Genomic DNA, 13803 nt, shown 5'->3' on the forward strand with positions numbered 1-13803 from the left:
AAGGACAGTAGGAATTTGGCCACACATTAGCCAGTATGCTTTGGGCTGCAAGTGACTGAAACCCAATTCAAACGGGCTTAAGCGAAAGAGTGTATTGGTTCACTCAACTGGAAAGTGAAGAGGTACATCTGGCTTCAGGCTCAGCTGGTGCCAAAGAATAAGTGATACCACCTCTCACTACTATTTTCCCCTTCTTGACTTCTTTCTCACGGGGAGTCTGTCCACACTGTGACAAAGATGGTGGTCAACAGCTACATCCCAGTGGCGTAGGGTCTCCTGTGCGAAAAGAGTGCTTCTTCCCCAATTGTTCCATCAAAGGTCTGGGAGCTGAATCTTTCTGGATAATCAGCATCACCCATTACCAACGTAAATGCTAGGCCAGGGGAATGTAGTGCCCCTCTTTGGAGACTGAGTGGGTGGGGGAGGGTTGGCCCTATCCAAACTCTATTCAGTGAAGGGGGCTGGATCCTCAGGAAAATCCAAGGGCTGTTTTCAGAAGAAAGAGAAATAAGTGTAAAGCTGACAAAAAAAACAAAACAAAACACAGCAACTTGAAAACCAATACCCTGTCCATTGCAAAACAAAAGAGGAATTCTAGAGACAGTCTTTTGGAGAAAATGCAATACAGGTCCCCCACCCCCACCCCTGAGGCCTCTGCAACAGACCAGGCAAGACAATGGTGTGAACCAGGACACAAGAGCCCAGGCATGACAGGAATAAAACAGTGGCTCATAACCTCACACAGAGTACTGATGGGTCCAGAGAGAAACGTTTTAAGTGAATCTGGAAATCATATGTGTAATCAATGTGATTTAAGGGGTCCTGCGGTACGAAGACAAAACTTAGATTTTATTGTGTTTCTACCCATGTGAAATGAATTCAGGTTATCGTGGCTTATTTGTTGTCAGAACAAAACAGAGTCTAAGATAACTTAGTTTGAAGTTAGACAAACACCACATATACAAGTCTACTTTGGAAAAAAAAAATTACTCGTTTGCATTACCTGTGGACTCAAATTTTTCTTCAATTTGCTTTAAAAATTAAAATAATTATCTAATTGCATTACAAGCACCATAAAAATCCCTAGCCATATATGTGGTATAAGTACTTTATTAGATACATGCAAATTTAAAAAAACAGTGCAGAAGACAAGATCTCAGGTGAAGGAGTTCAGAACATGCACCCCAAAATATGCCACTTTGGCTTACCGATTATTTTTAACTGAAAGCAATTAAGAACCAGCAGATGCAAGAACGCTCCGAGCTCCCCTTTTCTATAAAAGCTTCCATGAGAGAGGTGCCTGTCCTCCCTGCATCAGGAAGAAAAGTACATTCTTATCACCGGAGACTTGGAATTACCACCAAAATGGATCTGGACAAATACACAAAAAATAACTCTTCTCTCTCACTAGCTTACCTCACCAATATATCTCTTAGTAACCTCCCCACAATGTACTGCCCTTAACCCAGACCCCTTCATCTTGCCGTTTCTTCCCAAGTGTATCATTTCCTTATCTAAAAGATCTGAAAGCTTTCTGTTCTGGTCACTTCTTTGGGTCCTCATTCTCTTGTGAAGCCCTCCCCTTAACTGTGAAATTTTAATAAAACTTGGATGCTTCTCACCGTTAGTCTGTCTTATGTCATTGTAATTCCGAGGCCCAGCTGGAGACACTCAGAAGGCAGAGAATGTTTTTCCTTCCCTACACAGGAATCTAAACATGATTTTCATGAAGAAAGTGCTAGAGGCAGAGTGGGGTTGGGGAAAGAACATGGGGCTGAGGGGTGGGGGTGGGGGTCATGATTCCACCCCAGGGCAAACCAATCAGCCCCCCAGGGGGTCAGGATTCTCATCTGGACAGAGAAAAGTTAGAGCTGGACTCTGCGGGGTAAGGTTCCTTCTGCACCTGCGGCATAAGGTTCCTTCTCCACCTAATCTGCTGTGGTTTTTTTTTTAACCAGAAAGTTCCCCTACACCCATAAGGCTCCCTCCCAGGGACAATTCTGAATCTCCTCAACGCTAGACCTTTTCTGGTCAGCCTGCTGGGTGGCAGTTCTATAAAAAGCCTCACTGACACTTCCACCAGAGCCCATCACATGAGCATGAGGCAACATTTCTGTGCGGATCACCCAGCCACACCCCGTGTAAGCGCATGACTAAAGCCACACACCCACCCCTCAGATGGCCAGTGGAAGGAGGTCAGCGTCCTTGCAGTACCACAAAAAGGACACCTATCACAGCACCTAGGCAGTCAGAAATGACAAGACCCAAAACCCGGACCAGGGAGAGACATGTGGCAAAAGTTGATTCTAGCAAAGCGGAGTGTTTTATGAGAGGCCTTCTAATTGGAAGGAACAGAAAACCACTCTAACTTAAGAACAAAGTGGGATTTATTTTAAGGATATAAATCTGTCTCATAAAACCTTGGATCAAGAAGTACATCCAAGCTTTCCAAAAAAAAATGGGAACTAAAAAGCATCAAAAAGACTTTCCCATCTCTCTCCCTCGCTCCCTCGTCCTTACCTTTTCTCCTCTGTGTGCTTGTGCCTTCCTCTCTCCCTGCAGACCCCCTCTCCTCTTCTTGGTTGAGCAGGTCGTGAAGCATGGCCACATCTCAGCCCTCCTCTGGTTGGAACATCTAATTTAAACCTCCAGCATCTTTATGTTCCAATTAAACTACACTGAAGGTTATGATTGGCTCAGCTTGTCCACCTCTAGGCCAATCAGTTACGACCAGGGAGGCGGGGCCATGTGGTGGAAACATGGCTGCCAGGACCTACCCCCCACTACCCTGGAAACCTGGGCAAGGTAGTACACCGAGTTCCTGAAGATCTTCGGCCTCGAAAGAGGATATGTAGGTGTAGAAACACTTCGGCCAAGTTTTCTGTAATTTTTTTCCTTGCTTAAATATTTATTTGCATATTAGACAATATACAGAAAGACATTCTATTGTCTACATAGTCTAATGTACAGAGGATCTAACTGCGAAGACACAGCTGCTGAATCCGAACATGACTATCATTTCTTAGTACCCATCATACTAACAGAGAAGAAAAGCAATTCAAGCAACTGGAGTTAATCTTCCCTATCTTTCACCCCAGAGATGAACCCAGGTCACTTAATTCTCCCCAGCTGAGTATGCAGCTGACATTTTAGTGAAGGAAGCATAAAAATGATTTCTGGCTATGTAGGTGTGTTTCATGCAAACATTCTTCTTCAGCAGCTCCTGACTTCAAATGAGAACTCCAAGCACTAGCAGGCACGTTTAGTGCTTAGTACATTTAAGAAAAAAGAATAGGAGTTATATGGTTTCCCTGGAAACCTCTTTCTGAAGAAACTCACACAAGCACCTTCTCCACAAGCAGGATTCTCCACCCCCACCCCCCACCACCCCCCCCACCCCCGGGGGCGTTCACTAAAGTGTCAAGGCCAAGGTTCTGCTGGCTGGAGCTGCAGGAGCAATGGCAGACCTTGTTTTACTTGGAGTTACTTAGTATCAAGTCTCTCTTCACTACCTGCTTTTAGGAGAAAAACAATCCCCAGTGGCTTTTGGCATCTTTAAAAACATTTCCAAGTCCTGGCTTATCCAAGGGAAGTGGAGGAAGTCCTATCATGTTTATCAGAATGGGTGATGGGGATTTGTCAGGAGAGGAGATAGCTCACCAATTATTATAAGTGATTTGAATCTGAATTCCCAATGCAGTCACGTTCAGATTCGAATAAAAATGACCTGGGGAAGAGCAGTGGAGATCAGTATCAGGTTCAGGGCCTTTTTCAATAGCTTTGGTCTTTTAGAGTTTGGGGGTAAGGTTACCCAAAAAAAAGAACTATCAGATTTGCAGAATTTTCTGGAAATTATTGATACCTTGATTCCCAAAGTGCCATGGGAGCCAGGTTGAGAATGATTCCTACCTAGCTTAAAGGAATATTATGAGCCACCAGCTTATATAAGTAACCCCTTCTTCCACTGCACATTTCACAATCCTCCTGTTTCCTCCACCTCCCATCTCCATAACAACCAGGGTTGTTATCAGAAAGAAATCAGCCTGCTCCTTTGACTTTTGTCTCTAATTTAGGATGCTTAACTTAGGAGGTCTACTTTTTTTCTTCCTTGGGAACTCTTCACATTTTAAGGCATCAGGTCAATATCTTGGTTTCAACATCCTCCCCCACACCCAGCATCAATTGAGAAGATGCAAATCCAGCAAATCACATCGGGAAAGGGGATATCATTGTAAGATACAGAAGAGACTGCGTGATTCCTTTTAATAGATCAGGACAGGCAATACAATTTTAATATTGACTAGCCTTGTATAGGCAAGAAAAAGCAATGTTAGCCAGAACAACACTCACTCCAGATTCCCGTACTAAGCAAAGCCTCCAAAACTGTGTCCCCATTTCCACTTGAAGTCATCCTCAGCACTTAAGATTGCATGAGGTCAAGACTGAAAGGACCCAATCTACTTTTAAGATAAAGTTCTTTCTTTTTCATTATGATTATCAAACATTTATATGCCAGATACCCTGTGAAATCTTTGGAATTCAGAATTCATAACACACAATTCCTTCAGAGAAAGAGTCATTAAGTCTCCTACCTGTATTTTTTTCTTGTTCATATTTAGGGACAAATAATGTTCCTTAATTCATCAGTATACAATATTAGATAGGAAAAACTTTCTTGAATTAACTGGCTTTCTAAATTTCCTAAAACATAAGAGCTGAAGTTCTTTAAATGTTTATCACAGATGAATGATTCTTATTCTTCCTGGCCTTTGCTCTTCTCACAAGGAAAATGGAGCCAGAAATCCAAACTAACCGAAGGATTTGTATGAATAAGAACTATCATCTGCTTACCTGCCAAGCTCAGTAAAGGCTCATCACTCTGTTAGTGGCCCTACCCTCTAAACTCGACCCTCGGTTTCTGCAAATAACTTGAAGTATCCTGTTGACTGATAACTAAAACTACATTTCCTTTTCCTCAAATTTTCTGGATCTCTCTTAAAATGTTATATTTATCTTAATGAAATATGTAAGGCATATTTTGGATTCTTGTAATATTTTGTCTTCACCAAGCATGTCAATTGACTTGAGAATATTTTGAAGTGATACAAATCTGGATGGACATAGAAACTGCAGAAGAGAATAAAAGATTTCGAGACCTCTAACTAGACTTAATCAAATGAATAATATTGTGACAACTGGAATTGCTAGAATCCAAAATACTCAGATTAAAAGAAAATCCTCTCATGGACTTTCCCCAGACAGCCACTAAATATATCATGGACACTTGCAAATCTAATATCCAAGAGTTCAGCTACTAAAGGGCAACTCCAAAGGTCATTTTTTGTAGGAAGCCAATTTTGAACCCAAGCTTTGAGACTCATGTGAGGAGTTGAAGCACTTAGCTAACGAGTGAGTCCTTCTGACCCATCTTATTCATATCTCCACAATTCTTCAGGGTGTATATAAAAGTATTCACAAGTGCAATGTCAATGCCAGTTGTTTATTGCTTTGCCTGTTTAGTAGTTATTGATGCAATGCTTTTGTAGTTGGAAAATCCATTTATTCCCTACTGCACCAAAAATTAGTGTGTGTTAGTCATTGGAAATTCTGTAGCAAGCAAATACATGTAAAATCTCTGTTCTCATGGACTTACACTGTGCAGGATAGACAGACAATAAACAAATGAGATAATTACAGATTTTCAATGGGTGTGATTAAGGCAATAAACTTGGTAATGTATTACCAAGTAAATGCAGAAGGACTACCCTACATAGATGGGTAGGAAGAACCTTCTGAGGAGTTGACATCTGAGTCAAAATTAGAAGGAAGAGAGAATTGGGATGCCAGTACTTAATTATTAGCTGTTGCTGGAGAAAATTAAGTCCAAATAGAAACAAACAATGCTATTTACCTGTTCCAGGAGATACTTAAGAATCAAAAGGCCTCAATGGGATGGATATGATAATTTAAATGCCTCTGAATTATGCATCTACTTTTCTATGAGTTATTTCAGTCCTCAGGATGAAACAGAGCCACTGCTTGGCTATAATGTGTTATTCATTAGCATAATCTATTTAGAATGAACCGTATTTCTTGTGGATATTTTCTGTTACCAGCATTAAGTGTTATCTTAGAATACAAGTGAATCAACCGTACAAAATTCAATCACATTTCTATACACTTGCAAGAAACAATCTGAAAATGAAATAAAGGGAAAAAATTCATTTACAATAACACATGAAAGAATAAAACGTCAAGGAATAAATTTAATAATGAAGTGCAAAACTTATACTCTGAAAACTACAAAACATTGTTGAAAAATGTTAAAGGAGATCTAAATAAACATAACAGATGCCCGGGTGGCTTAGTCGGTTAAGTGTTTGCCTTCAGCTCAGGTTATAATCCCAGGGTCCTGGGATCGAGCCCCACATCAGGCTCCCTGCTCAGTGAAGAGCCTGCTTCACCCTTTGCCTGCCACTCCCCCTGCTGTTGCTCACTCTCTCTCTCTCTGACAAATAAATAAATAAGTAAATAAATAAACAAACATTGAAGCATCCATATTCCTAGATCAGAAAATGATATTGTTAGATGGCAATACTCCCTAAATGGATCGCAGAATCAACACAGTCTTCCTCAAAATCCCAGCTGGCTTTGTTGTAGAAATTGACAAACTGATCCTAATATGGACATGCAAGGAACCCAGAATAAATAAAACAATTTCAAAAAGGAAGAACAAGGTTGGAGGACTCACATTTCCCAATTTCTAAACTGACTACATATGAATCAATGGACTAGAACTGAGAACCCAGTGTGGAAATGGACATAGGATCTGAACAGACATTTCTCCAAAGAAAATATTAAATAGTCAATAAGCTCACGAAAAGATGCTCAATATCATTAGCCTAAATCAAACTCACAATGAAATACCACTTCCTACCCACTAGGATGACAATAATCAAAAAGAGAATAAAGAGGCTGGAGAGAAGGTGGAGAAATTGGAACCCTTATACGCAGCTGGTGGGAATGGAAAATGGCACAACCGCTTTGGAAAACAGTCTGGCGCTTCCTCAAAAGACTGAACATCGAGTTACCATATGACCCAGCAATTCAGCGCTTAGGTTAGAGAAATGAAAACCTACATCCACATGAAAACTAGTATAAAATGTTCTTGGCAGCATTATTTGTAATGGGTAAAAACTAGAAACCCCCCAAGACTCACTGCTTGATGAATGAATTACAACGTACAATGGAATGTTATTCAGCAACAACAACAAAAAGAATGAAGTATTGGTATATATTGATACTATGCTACCGCAAGGATGAATACTGCCAACAGTACTCTAAATCTATGTGAAAGAAGCCGGTCACAGAAGACCACATATTGTATTATTTCATTTACATTAAATGTCCAAATCTGGCAAATCTATAGAGACAGAAAGTAGATTAGTGGTTAGCAGGGATGGAGGAGGAGTGGTTGGGGGTGAAAATAGGGAGTGACTATTCATGGTCGTGGGATTTCTTTTTGAGGTGATGAAAATGTACTAAAATTGATTGTGATGACAGTTATACAACTCTGTGACTATATTACAATTGTACACTTTGAATGGGTGAATTGTATGGTATGTGAATTACATCTCAATAAAACCTTTATAGTTTAAAAAAAAAAAAAAAAGCTGGAGACAATACCAGGAAGCATTGATGGTCCAGAAGATCAGAAGAGTCAACAGGAATTATTTATTTATTTATTTATTTATTTATTTATTTATTTGAGAGAGGGCATGGGCACAAGCAGGGAGAGGCAGAAGGAGAGGGAGAGAGAGAATCTCAAGCAGACTTCCCATCCAGCACGGGCCCATCCCACGACCCTGAGATCATGACCTGAGCCGAAATCAGGAGTCAGATATTTTGCCAAGCGAGCCACCCAGAAGTCTCAACCAGAATTTCGTAGGTCAACTTATCTACCTTGCTTTTACGTACAACCTCTGTGTAATAACACTAGATGAAAATCTGTTGTTTTTAGGCCCTCAAGTAAAGGAGCATCCATCAGGCACTTCAACAAACCATTCCAGTTGTGACAACAACTCCAGGAATCAACAAACAAGAATCTTTTCTAAGACCAACTGCATGTCAGATTTTAGGCTAAGATTAATCTCCCTTGAGGAGAAAAGATTAACACAGTAATTACTGTGTTTCCTATTTTTCTGGGTGTTTCTAGTCTAGAAACAAGAGCCTGGTACTAATCTATTATGCCTCTGCTCTACTGGTCTCATCTCAGGTTTGGCTCCTTCCTGAAAAAACTGAGTGCAAGTCTCCCATCTTAATTTAGGGTAAGAGAGACACTGCACAAATGTGTTACTTTCTCCCTGCTTTCATGCCCATCAATTTCATGGGCTACTATGTGATAACTGAGCTTATACACAAAAGGAAAATTATGACTCAATAACAATAGCATTGTTTAAAAAAAAAAATGATAAGATGCTGGTTACTATTTTATAGTTTTCCCAAACCAGAAAGTCCTTTTTCTTCTCCCAAGCATGCTTTTAAGGGACTTGGTTTAAGGTTCTTACCTTCTCTTTGCCTGATGCTTTAAGTATGTTAGTATCAGGAAATTTTTAAATATACCACAACCTTATGAAAATCTGAAACCAGCGGCTGGAGAGTGTGTGGAAAAGAGCTACAAAGACAGCGACAAAGAGATCTCCAAGGAAGGTAAAAAGTAATGAGGTTTTTAATGTGGGGTTCTGCCAGTTTTTCTCTCTTCTACCCAACGTAGTTAGACAGTAACCTGCCCTTAGTTTATACTCTCTATAGATGGTCTCCAAAGCTGTCATAGAGAGTTCTGGCTGAGCTATCCTCATCTCAAAAGTTCCATAATGGAATAATTGTATATTATTTTAATATATATTACTTTAATGCAGTAAGAGCTTTTCATACTGTGAGAACCTTTTGCCCCAGTTACACTGTGTTTACTATGTGCTCCTTTCAGAGTCCTCTGCTGAGAATATACTAATTTTTCCAAGAGGGGAAATTTTTGTATTTAAATGAAAGTCCATTTCAGCACAGTGATTACTAAATACTATACGAAGCACCGTGGTGGTTCATAATGTAATGTTGACACAACTCTCAAGGATCTTAGAGTCTAATGAGTTGAGAAAGGGCACAAATAACTCGGATACAGAGGGGAGCAGGTCAAATGTCACCCACCAGCATCGGTGTTTAGTTCCTGATTTCCCAAAGCTTTCCTCCTATGTTTAGTTCCAAGAGCTCCTGAGAATTTGAATAAAATGCAAGTAATAAACAATTATGTAAATATGAGGTCTTCTATTCACGGTTATATGTTTTTTTCCTCCAGTTTGATTTCCTGGCAAGAACAACACTCAAGGCTTCCAATGCTCTAGCATTTAGGTGTTTCTTCATTGGGAGATTTACATCCTATAAAAGAAAGGACGATGATAAGGCTGAATTCATCTGTGTCCCTGATGGCAGATTGATTCTATCCTAAGAAGTTTTGTTGAGGGGTAACTGGGTGGCTCAGTGGGTTAAGATTCTGCCTTCGGCTCAGGTCATGATCTCGGGGTCCTGGGATCGAGCCCCACATCAGGCTCTGCTCAGCAGGAAGCCTGCTTCCCTTTCTCCCTCTGCCTACTTGTGATCTCTTTCTCTCTGTCAAATCAATAAGAAAAATTAAAAAAAAAAAAAAAAAGAAGAAGAAGTTTTGTTGACATTTGTTTGCTCCTACTCCAAACCCTAAAGTAGACATGGGTTTCTTGTCCAGGAGCAAATATCAGAAGAACCCGAGAAAGCACGCACAGATATCACTGGGAGGATGTACCTAATATATTAGCCGTGGTGCCTGTCCCACCCATAATCCCGCCTAGGGAACTCTCTGCTTTGTTCTAAGGGAAGGTGACTTCACGGAACTACAGTTGAATCCGAGCCAATCTGTAGCTTGGTTAGTGACCTAGGGTGGGTCCTGGTATAGAAAATTAATGAGTCTTTCTCTTGGAAATTTAAACTAAGAAATATTGAGAGGATAAGAGAATAAGCACCCCACTCTCTCAGTTTCTCTTGTTCGTAATGGGAACAGTAATAAAAGCATTTACAACATAATGGAAATTAATCAGTTCTATTAAAGCACTTAGAACAAGATCTGGCATAATAATAAGCAAGTCATAAATGCATCGCCGCCATCATCATCTACATTTTGAGTAGTTGTCTTCTGTTCAAAAACTTTCCATGAGAATGCACACGTAGTAATACATGTGTAATAAGCTACAAAATGAAAGTAATGAGTACTTTTTGTTCTTATATTACATATTTCCGTGCTGTTAAAGTATTTTTAGAATGTATATATTATTTTTATGATTTTAAGAACTCATAGAAATTAATTTCAGATCATGACCTGAGCTGAAGGCAGATGCTCAACTGACTGAGCCACCCAGGTGCCCTGAAATTAATTCTTTTAAAGAAAAAAAAAAATCCTGGGGTGCCTGGGTGGCTCAGTGGGTTAAAGCCTCTGCCTTTGGCTCAGGTCATGATCCCAGGGTCCTGGGATCGAGCCCCACATTGGGCTCTCTGCTCTGCGAGGAGCCTGCTTCCCCCCTCTCTCTGCCTGCCTCTCTGCCTACTTGTGATCTCTGTCTCTCAAATAAATAAATAAAATCTTAAAAAAAAAAAAAATCCGAGCTCCTGGATGGCTCAGTTGGTTAAGCAACTGCCTCTGGCTCAGATCATGATCCAGGATGGATTCCTGCATCTGGCTCCCTGCTCCGCAGGGAATCTGCTTCTCTCTTTGACCCTCCCACCTCTCATGCTCTCTCTCTCTCTCAAATAAATAAATAAAATCTTAAAAAAAAAAAAAAATCCAGCCATGGCTCCCTGTGGCCAAAAATAAAGCTCAAACTCCTTAGCACACCAAAGGCTGCCATGATTTATTTCTCTTTTTCTGGTTAAGATTTTATTTATTTATTTGAGAGAGAGAGTGGGTGCATGTGAGCATGAGTGGGGGACAGCAGGGAGGACTGGAGGGAGAGGGAGAAGCAGTTTCGCCGCTAAGCAGGTTGCCCAATGCAAGGCTCTATCCCAGGACCCCGGGATCATGACCTGAGCTGAAGGCAGATGCTTACCCAATGAGCCCGACCATGATTTATTTCTAACATACTTTTCTTTTCAGCCTCATCTCCTCTAGTCAGAATTGCCTTGTCTTCCTTTTTTGCCCCCCTCAGCCCCTCATTGGTAATTCGTCTGTCTGCCCTTGGATCCACTCCCTGCCCTTCTCCCTTTGCTCTGAAAGCCACGTGAGCAGGAATTTTGTCTGTTTGGCCCCTGTCATAGTCTGAGCTATAGGACCTATTTATTAGATGAATGAATAAATGAATGACAATGACCTTTGCTTCGGTCATGGAAGGCAGGGGGAGGAATGAAAACCATTGATAGAATGATACCAATTCTGTCTCTTTCCACACTCATCTAACTTTCTCTCCCTCTTGCTTGGAAAGCTCTGGCTTCACGGGCCTTTCTCAGATTCTTGGGCCCACTAAGATCTTTCCAAACGGAAGTTCCTTCTCATCTTTAGATCTCGGCTTCAGTGTTTCCCATTTTTCTCTCCCCCTTACTTGTTTCCTTCATCATGTTCATTAAAATTTGTAGTCATCTATTTGATTCCCTCTTTAGACTATGAGGTCCATTGGGGTCCGGGCCATGTATCCCTAAAATCTTTGTCTGCATATATCAGGTACTCACTGAAAAACAAAGCTTAAAAATTGTTGCTGAATGAGCCTCAGATAAACTTGGCTTCGTAGTTTCGATCGTGGTCTCCTGGGTTGTCCACTAGTTATGGGGGTCAAGCCAGAAAATAGAAAATTCCCTGACAGCGATACTAGGAGATTCCTACTTCTCACAGTTGTATTCAGACTGGAAAGTTTCCCCTCCCACTACTCTCTTTGCACAGATGAGACCCTGTTCATCAAATACCACTGCTTAGGAAGAGTTCTATGCTGTGGCCGAGATGGGATGAATGGCTGAAACGAGTTGGAGAAGATGCTCCTGAACCAAGACCCTCTTTCACACGATCTGATTGCTGAAGGCAATTTCAAATTAATTTTGTTAATTTCAAATAATGAGGCTTTTAATTGTATGTGGGAGACATGGCATTAGTAGCAATTCAATTCCCATTCTTTCAAGGAGCTAAAGATTTAGCTTCTCCTCAGCCTTTTGGCTAAGATGGGGTATAAAGAATTAGCTTCTGAGGCCATACATTCCATTATCAGGTTTTCCAAGAAATGAGAAAAACACTGAATTTTTTGAAGCTTAAGCCCATATTCTGAATCTGTTTTTCATTCCCACTTAACTTGCCTTGTTAAAAAAAAAAAAAATCAGAAGTTAAGATTTCGACATTGACTAATTCCACCAATTACCAGTACGATCTTCTCCAGAGCTAATAGCACCATCCTTCTTCCCCATGTTCCATGGGCCATTTGACAATATTTTTGAATATACAAGGCACACATTCAATACTTAACGAATCTTTAAGGAAGTACTGCTGTTTACCATTTTTGTCTTTATGAAGAAAACTGACACACAATGACATTTTCACGATTTGGTAAATCACTTTTGTAAACCCTTTCCTGGGTAATTAGAATTGCCGGTAAAATCCCAAGTTCTTTGTTTTATTTTTTAAATGAGTTCACTTTTGCATTCAGGTGCCTTGCAATACCTCCTTTCTCTTCCTTTTGGTAATACAAGACACCACCTTCTCGCTCCAGTTCCAAGATGGTGCTTCTTAAACGCAGTGCAAGCCAAAGTCGGAGTCCTGTGTGTCTTGCCCCAACGCGCAAGTGCATTTGCAGAAACCAACCCCCAGGGGTCAGAATTCACAAACTAGAAGTGGCCTCAGGCTTCCTTATTAGCTCAAGAGCCTTCAGCTCTAGCCCTCCGGAGACTAACCTCTTACATGTCATGAGAGAAGTGGGGTTTTCCCCAGAGGATTTTTGACTTCTCTTCACTTGGTGATAAAAGGTCCAGATGACAAAGAATAAGACATGTCAAACCATTCTGGGTAGCTAACGAACCTTTTGTATATTGCACAAAAATGTCCCTGACTTGACCATTTGGTAACTATTTTAGTCTTTCCTAATCATTTAGCAACGAAGAACATTCTTTGCTGATGTGCCATCTTGGACCAGATAGACCCTACGTTCACACTGACAGAATTCTTACTTCTTGTTATGGGACCACTAAGTGTATCTTCTTAGAGAAAAAAACATGCTCTTAATACATTTTTTTAAGTTATAATTGAGAGGCCCCTGGGTGGCTCGGTGAGTTAAGCCTCCAACTCTTGGTTTTGGCTCAGGTCATGATCTCAGGGTCATGAGATGGGGAGCCCCATGTCAGGCTCTGTGCTCAGCACAGAGTCCACTTGAGAATCTCTCTCTGTCTTCCCTCCCCGCCCCCACTTTCACTCCCTCTCTCTCTCTAATAAAATAAATAAATAAAATCTTTAAAATAAATAAAATTATAACTGATAAAAACTTCAGAAAATCATCCTCCCAGAAGTACATTTCTATGTGATGTCAGCCAACAGAGCGTGACAAAGGCAAACAGGTGAGAAGTGCTTAAGGTTTAAAATATTCATGGTATCAACACTTCCAGGTAACACTTACTACCTCTCGGTGGGTATTCTTATTAGAGAGAGAGCTTCTTCTCTAGCTTAGAGTGGGAAATGACTCCTTTGGGAAGAAACACAAATCCCAGAGTTTCCCACATCCCAGGTGACTTTTGCCCATGGAAGGCCAAAGAGTGGGA

This window comes from Lontra canadensis, unplaced genomic scaffold (assembly GCF_010015895.1).
Source record: "Lontra canadensis isolate GAN:19392208 unplaced genomic scaffold, GSC_riverotter_1.0 scaffold48, whole genome shotgun sequence".
In the NCBI taxonomy this organism is placed as follows: Eukaryota; Metazoa; Chordata; class Mammalia; order Carnivora; family Mustelidae; genus Lontra; species Lontra canadensis.